General features: G+C 40.0%; 1 long non-coding RNA gene across 1 annotated transcript in view; it reads left to right on the forward strand.

The window, feature by feature from the left end:
• LOC122241439 overlaps positions 1–7361 on the forward strand; it is a 50304-nt gene extending 42943 nt beyond the window's left edge. The window contains exon 6 of the long non-coding RNA XR_006221580.1: positions 7190–7361. This is a non-coding gene — a long non-coding RNA (uncharacterized LOC122241439). The remainder of the gene's footprint in view (positions 1–7189) is intronic.
• The last annotated feature ends 1300 nt before the right edge of the window (positions 7362–8661 follow it).

An 8661-nucleotide genomic window follows, 5' to 3' on the forward strand; every position in this document is an offset into this window, starting at 1 on the left:
ATTAACCACCTAATGAGAATGAGGCATGGTGGAAAGGGCACTGTAATGGGAGTTTTGTGAACTGGATGCTGTAAAGGAGAGAGATGAGATGAACAGAGCAGATACTTAGTCTGGATCACACAAATGCAACACGGGAGCATGGTGGCCACGTTTTACGGTCTGGCCCTTAGATCTGTAGGTTCAGAAACGTGAAATTGTTGGTATTGCTAGAAATGACCACTTAGAGAGTCTAGAAGACACATCCCACACAATAAGTAAATGAATCATGTTAAACAAAGTCATATATGACCTCAACATAAAACTTAATGCTAATTTGTTAGTTTTGTTTGAAAGCGATCTTTCAGTTGGACCAAATATGTATGCTGGCTGATTGGTACATTGTCTCTTCTGTGGGAAAGTCCTGACGATAATCCAATGCTGACTCATTAGGTTGCATTTTGTTGTAAGTAACAGGAACTGCATTTCAAAATGCGTGACATGAATGGTGGCAGTGGTGGTGGGGGTTGATGGTTTCTATGTTTGGAAATCCAAAGCAGAATGTAATGGGGAGTTCTACTGACTTAGGTACTCAGCCATTTTATCAAGTTCTGGTTTTACTTGTTTGTTTGTTGTGTGTGTGTATATGTGTGCATGCTTGTGTGCCTTACCTCTGCCTCCTACAGTGTTGTATTCATTCTGAGGCTGATTTCCTCTTAGGGTAGCCAAATGAATGCATTGGTTTTACATCTGCATACCACATGGTCCTGAATAGAGTGGGTCTGAGGAGGGTAAGGGAGGAAGATAAGGGGAGAGGAGGGGAGAGGAAGCCAGAGGAGAGGAGAGAGAAGGGGAGGGGAGGGAAAGAGGGGAGAACTAGAGGTTGAGAAGGCAAGGATATTGTTCTAACATTTATTACTCTCAGGTGCTTAGAAAGCACAGAATCAGAAAAGAAAGCATTCCCTGGATGAATGTAACAACCAATATCATCCAGCTCATGGCATCACCTCTCTTGGACAAAATTGGAGGCAACATGGCCAGTTTATGTTCTTTTCTGGCCCTTTTTTTAGTTCCTCTGCAGATCCCCTTCCATTGTCATCTTTCCTTAGGAAGATTAAAATAAAATTCATTAGGCCACAGCTCTTTTCCCACCATCAATTGTATTCTGGTTATACCTTCCTGAGACTTCACCTCAATTATTTTACCTAGACTTTGAAAATATCCATGTTTATTAGGCTCTCAGGATGGTTGGCTTTTTCTAACTTTGTGTAGATTCCAACAGGGCCCTCTGTTAGAGAGGATACTAGTCAACAAGTTCGGGGTGGGGGGAGCATTAAGTTCATTTAGTAAGCTTTTCCTGTGTGGCAGCCACTGAAATAAATGTAAACTTCAAGCAACCTCCATATATTATCTCATGTAATCCACAGAAGGTATTAGTTCCATTTAGAAAGGCTAAGGATCTGACCCAGTAACCAACAGCTCTGAAGGATACAGCCGGTTCTTCCTCCATGTCCTCCAATTCTCTGAGAAGTAGAGGTTTTAGTTCTAGCTCTGCCATTATCATCTATGGTTGTGGCCTTGGTGTCTTCACCTGTGAAATGGCAGGAGGGGACTACATAATCTTCAAGATGGTGTCTAATTGTAAGATGTGCTGCATTACATATGGAACTATGGTCTTACTTAGTCTGCTTTACCTAAATAGATAAACTCAAGAGTGGTTAGCAATGTGTAATGTGAAAATAAACACGGCAAAGGGACTTGAAAACTCTTTATTCTTTTTTACTGGTTAGATATTGCCCTCAAAAAATCCTAAAAGGCCACATGATGAGCTCCAGCCCCACTGTGGTGGAATGTGGGTGCCAGAATCAGGTTGACTTCCCCTGGGGATAGGCAAGATCTTCTCCCATTAACAGTAGTGTCTTCTTGGGGTGCCTGTCTGGCTCAGTTGTTAGAGCATGCAACTCCTGCTCTGTGTTGTAAATTCAAGCCCCATGTTGGGTGTAGAGATTAGGTAAAGGTAAAACCTTAAAAAAAATAGTGTCTTGTCTTTCTTTAATGCCTCTTAGGTCTTTCATGGATCAAGAAGGTCTCGATACCATCTGAGTAGTTCCTGAACTGAAGCACAGTTAATGAACTTTCATTATATACGTTTGTCTGAAAAACAAAACAAACCAAAGGGTGAATATTCTCAACAAGAAAGAAACTAAGCAAATTCACCTGGGTGTGGTTAGAGTTACACTTGTGTAGCAGTGGTTGGTACTCTGTTTCTTTTCCTAGTACCCTCTACTTTGATTGTCAGAGATTATGCACGTCAGTGGCTACTAAGCCTTGATCCCCACAGTGCAGTGTAAGCAGAAGATAGTTCTGATATATTCAGGGAAATTTTTAAAATGCTACTTGCATGTGTGAACCAATTGGTTTAATTAAGAAAATGGTGCTTGATTTGCCTTCTGTGATCAGTCTTCTTTGCTACAAAACTGTTCCAGTAATGAGCAGCACAACTTGGAGTCCATCCAGGGGTGTAATCTCAGGTCTGCCACTTACTGGTTGAGTGACCTTTCATCTCAGAGATTGCCATTGCTTGTTTTCTATCGTTGAGGTCTTTTTCATATCCTTAATTTCTTATCATGCTTATGCTTTGCTCCACCATTTTGAACATATGGAGTATATTTATAGAAGCTGTCTTAACCTCCTTGTTTATTATTTACATCATCTGTGGTATTTCTGTATCTGTTTTTATTGACTGATTTTTTTCCCCTCAGGTTTTGGGGCATATTTTCCTGCTTCTTTGAATGCATGTTAATTTTTTGTTGGGTGGAAGACATTGTGAATTGTATGTTGCTGGTTGCAGATTTGTTTTTCAATCCTTTAGATATTTTTTAGGCTTTTTTTTTTCTTTTTTTTTTTTTTTGTGGGAATGCAAAATTCCAAGTTACTTGGAAACAAATTGATCCTTTTGATTTACTTTTAATTTTTCTTAGGCGGGTCCAGAACAGCCTTTAGTGTAGGGTTGATACAACCCTACTACTAAGGTGATATTTTTTTGAGGAGGCAAATACTAGGAGATCTTTTTACTCTGGCTGGAAGGAACATAAAATATTCCCAACCCTGGGTGAGCCTGGGAAGTGCTCCTCTTTGATCATTCTGTCTCTGGGTCAGCAGTTTCCTTACACACATGTGCTGATTAGTACTCAGCTAAAGATGCAAGGGGAATCCTCTGTATCTCTCTGGAGTTTCTTTCTGTGCAGCTCTCTCTTCTTCAGTTCCTTGCCTCAGAAACTTTAGCTGCTTTGGCCTCCAGGAACTCCATTCACGCTCTGTGTCCTCAAACCTCTTTCCTTTGGTATAGCCTGGAAATTCTGCAGCCAGTAAGCAGGGGCATCCTTGGGCTTACCTCTTGATTTGCCTTCTCATTGGGGTCATTGTCCTGCTCTGCCAGTTACTGAATGTCTGAAAACCATTATTTCATGGATTGTGTTCAGTGTTTTAGTTGTTTAAGGTGGGAAGGTAAATCTCATCTCACGATGGCTGGAAGCAGAAGTCCACATTCTGCTTTATGAACCACAGCCCCACTGCTCACCAACTGAGTGGGCCTAAGCAAGTTACTGAACCTCCCAATTCCTCAATTCCCTTAGATCTGAAGTGAAAATTCTGGTGATATCAGTATATAGTGTGCTTGTGAGAGTTAAGTAAACTAATTCATATGGTATTTTTAGTATATTGCTTGATGTATAACAATTACAGTTGATGCTTGAGCAAAATGGGTTTGAACTGCGCAGGTCCACTTAAAAGTGGATTTCTTTTTAATAAATATACATATAGTACTATAAATGTATTTTCTCTTCCTTATAATTTTCCTAATGACATTTTTTTTACTCTAGCTTACTTTACTGAAAAGGATACAGTATTAATATATGGAACATACAAAATATGTGTTAATTGACCATTAATGTTGTAGGTAAAGCTTCCAGTCAACGCTAGGCTATTACCAGTTAAGTTTTAGGGGAGTCAAAAGTTATATGTGGATTTCCAAACCCACAGAGGGTTGGCATCCCTAACTCCTACATTGTTTGAGGGTCAACTATCATCATAAAGTTCTAGCAATGATGATGATAATGATGCTCAGAAAACATCTGTTTAAGCTGGACTCAAAACCACACATTTCCATATGCCACAAATTTCACGTGTATAAAATGACCACAATCTATTTTTATTGCCGAGTCCGATCTGGGTTTTATAAGGTTCTCCTCTCTGCTTTTTAGAGTACCGCTTGGCAAACCGTGTCTTGTGAACCAAATCTAGGCTTCTGCCTATTTTTGTAAATGAAGTTTCAGGGGAACACAGCTGCATCCATTTGTTTATATATTATCTGTGGCTGTTTTTGCGCTACAATGCCAGCATTGAGTAGTCGTGACAGAGATCATGTGGCCCACAAAGCCTAGAAAGTTTGTTATCTGGCCCCTTACAGAAAAAGTTTGCCAACCCTTCTCTAGAGGTTGGGTCAGAAAAATCTGAAAGATGTTAGCAGATTCCTGCCTCTTTAAATGCATGTCTCTGGCTTGGAAGGCTGGGAGTGAAGAAAGAGGCTGCATATATCAGGTCATACAAGGGCCCTGTCTGGAAGAGGTGGGAGTTCCTAAACCAAGCCTTCTGTGGGCCTTAACTCATCTTGACCACCTGGCCCTTCTCCATGGCTTATCCCTACTTCTTGCTTCTTGCTGGCAATTCCCAAAGTGCTAGGAGAACTGAAATGTCACAGACAAAAAAAAAAAAAAAAGGTCACAATAAAATTTGAGAAATGATGTGGGCTTGCACCTTTTTTTTTTCAACTTTTTTTTTTTTTTTTTTTTTTTTTGGGACAGAGAGAGAGACAGAGCATGAACGGGGGAGGGGCAGAGAGAGAGGGAGACACAGAATTGGAAGCAGGCTCCAGGCTCCGAGCCATCAGCCCAGAGCCTGACGCGGGGCTCGAACTCACGGACCGCGAGATCGTGACCTGGCTGAAGTCGGACGCTTAACCGACTGCGCCACCCAGGCGCCCCATTGCACCTTTTATTTTGGTTCATTAAAACTATTTTTTATTTTATAAAAGAAAGGACATTTAATCCCTTATGGTAGTTCCCATGTGGAGTAAATTTGGCTTTATAAAAAACTCAGGAGAACGTTCTTATTTTTCTCTTTTCACTGCTGATTAGCTATCATTTGCCCATAGACAGATGTTTAGGACAACCTGCTCTATGTGTTCCTTTTAGCCCCTGGTCTGTCTCCCTCTGCAGTTCCTGACATATCAGTTCAGCATCTGGCTCTGTGTTTACTGCACTCCTTAGTTTTAGATCCTTCTATGACACTTCCTGTGGTCCTCTCTTCCATCAGTGATACTCGTTAGGCTGTGTCTCTTTTACTCACTTCTTCATGAAGAGTAACTTGATCACACGCATGCAGAACGGCTTCCTTCCACATGCCTTACATATTTATTGAATTGATTTCATTTTAATTTTGGGCTGACTTTCCTTTGGAAAATGTCTCTCTTAAAAAAAAATTATTTATTGTGAGAGAGAGTGAGCAGGGGAGGGGCAGAGAGAGAAGGAAGCAGAGACAGGGAGCCTGCTGCTCCACACTGTTGGCACAGAGCTCCATGTGGGGCTCGATCCCACAAACCATGAGATTATGATTGGAGCTAGAACCAATACTTGGACGCTTAACTGACTGAGCCACCCAGATGCCTCTGGAAACTTTCTCTTATTAAATGCTATCTTGTCAGGTAGCTGTGGTCTTTCTGATTTATTACACCTTCTCTTCTCCTGATTGAACTCAGGGACAAGAAGGCTTTTTTCAAACTGTCCCCAGACCCATCCCCTTGGTAGAGGAAAATTGAAGGAAGGAGAACGAATGGCATCTCTTGGGAAATACAGGGGCGTAGATCAAAGATGCCCACCCAATATGGGAAATTTCTTTGAGGTCTCATGGTTTAACTTGAAAATTTATATGAATGTTATATTCTACTCCATAATATATCCATTTGTTTAGTAGAAAAATATTTTTTTTAAGTTTCTTAACAACATGAAAGGATGCTCCATTTCACGAATCTTTAGGGAAATGCAAATCAGCACATTGGGTAAATGCAACAGCCATAATGAGATACCACTACCCACCATTAGGGTGGCTATTATTAAAAAAAAAATAGGAACGTAAAATTATGAAGCCACTGTGGAAAACAGTATGGCCATTCCTCAAAAAATTCAATGTAGAATTACCATATGACCTAGCAATTCTGCTTCTGGGTATGTAACAAAAAGACTGAAAGCAGGGATTTGAACCAATATTTGCATACCAGTGTTCACCTTATTCGCAATAGCCAGAAAGTGGAAGTAATCCAAATATCTATTGATGAATAAATGGATAAACAAAATGTGATATATCTCTAGAATGGAACACTACTCAGCCTTAAAAAAGAGGGATATTCTGATACATGCTACAACGTGGATGAACATTGACAACATCATGCTAAGTGAAATAAGAAGTAAGCCAGACAAAAAAAGGACAAATATTGTATGATTCCACTTATATGAAGTGTCTAGCTAGAATAGTCAAATTCGTAGAGACAAAGCAGAATGGTAGTTTCTAGGGACAGGGTAAAGGGATTGTGGGGGTTGTAATTTAATGGGTACGGATTTTGAGTGTGGAATGATAAGAGGGGTCTAGAGATGGATGGTGGCATGGCAGGTGGTTGCACAACAGTGGGAATGTACATCATCCTATAGAACTGTATACTTAAAAATGGTTAAAATGGTTGATTTTATGTTACATGTATTTTACCACAATAAAAAAAAAACAAGTGACAACAGTAATAATGGTTCATTTTAGAAAACTGAGAAATGACAGAGGGGTACACACTGGAAGTCAATACTAACTGTTTGATATATGTGTTTTGATTTTATCCTTTCTATGCATGTGTATAAATTTTTAATGATTATGGAACCATGCTGTTTTGTATTTTTATAATCAGGGATGAGATCTAACATTATTGAGCCTCTATATGTGCCATTGTCCTGACTCTATTTGATTTCATTCTCAGAAAGCACTGTGAAATAAAAGGTTTTCTATCTCCATTTTGTAGATGAGGAAACTTAGAAGACTTTTTTGGGTTCATATAAATGACAAGAACAGGATTTGAAGCAAGTCTGTGTATTCATAAAGCCCATATTCTTTCTAGGATTCTGCACTGCCTGCAGCCCTGGGAGACAGAGCAAGTTCAGAAACCTGGTTTATGCTAGTTTTACAAAGGAGAAAACAGGATTGGAGAAATTAAAGTGAGTTACCTACACATTTGGACATTATAAATCCAAATCTCACCTTTTCACAAGTATCTTATAAGGCATGCAAAGTGGTTTCTGAGGGACTCAGCGTCAAATTCTTCAAAGGGTGCCCTGGTGTTGGCCTGGGTCACCTGTAGCTCTTTACAAGGGCATCTGTCATGTAGTAGATGGGCTGGAGAGATGTCACTTGACTCTTGGAGTCCTAGTTGCTCCTCTGGGCTTGAGACAAATCAGTGTCTTCTTTGCAGAAAGGTGCTAGAGACTTTGCTTTCCCATCTCCTTTTATAGCCTGATAAGACTCCATTTCAAAGTCTTGGCTACTGCCAGGCTGGAATATTCTGTTTGTTTTGGTCCCGAATTCTGAAGGCAAGTTCTTCCTGGAGATGGGGATGGAAATAGGGAGTGGCCAAGCAACCATGTGGCAATCCTGCCGGCTAGTGGCGACACAAAGTATGGGCCTAAACTAAGGACCCTGCAGCCTTGGGACGAACTACCACCAGGTTGACTCAGAGTCAGAGGACACAGGTTTTATCACCTTGATTTACACATGATGGGAGGGAAGGATGCCTAGAGAGAAGAAGTGAATTGTTCAAGGTGTTGACGGAGTTGGGATTAGAATCTGGTCTCTCTTGGATCCCAGCTCATCTGAGACATTTATTAAGCATGTTCAGCAACAGTGACAAACAGGCTACCATGTGTAAGATTATTTCTATTTTCCACAACAATTCTCCAAAGAAGATATTTTTTATGTCTCTTTTATTGATGATAAGCATAGGCCAAAGAGATTACTTGTTCAAGGCTATTTGATAGCGAAATTAGGGTCCACCAAAAATGACTTGGGTCTATTGAGGCTAAAGTATCAAGCCCTCACAATATATTATCAGGTGCCAATTATTTTACTCCTGGTCCCAGTTTCTTCCAAATTCTAGATAAGTAAGTGTTTTTTTTTTTTTTTTTGATAAATACATACAGAAAAAAACAACTTTTTCTTTTCCCTAACTAAAACCAGTGTAAGTTAAAAAAAAAAAAGCCATCATGGAGAAAGTAGTACTGAGGATGGATCTTGAAGGACCAATAGGCTTTCGAAAGGCAAGTGATCTGATAATAAAAGACATCCAGGAAGAGTGAACCGCATGAAAGAAAAAGTATGAGAACAATTTGGGAAATAGCAGATAATCCATTTTGGGTAGAATTAAGGTATAGGCTGTAATTTGGGGAACCATGAGACATATGAGCTAGTTTGGGACCTGGGTGCAAAGGGCTTGGAAGAAGAATTTGTTTATTTTCTTTGAACAGTTGGAAGTGAAGGAAAGTTTTGATGGATAGGAGCATGGCATGTGTGAAGTTACACTTTAGGAAGATTTTTTTG

Source organism: Panthera tigris, chromosome C1, assembly GCF_018350195.1.
Source record: "Panthera tigris isolate Pti1 chromosome C1, P.tigris_Pti1_mat1.1, whole genome shotgun sequence".
Lineage (NCBI taxonomy): Eukaryota > Metazoa > Chordata > Mammalia > Carnivora > Felidae > Panthera > Panthera tigris.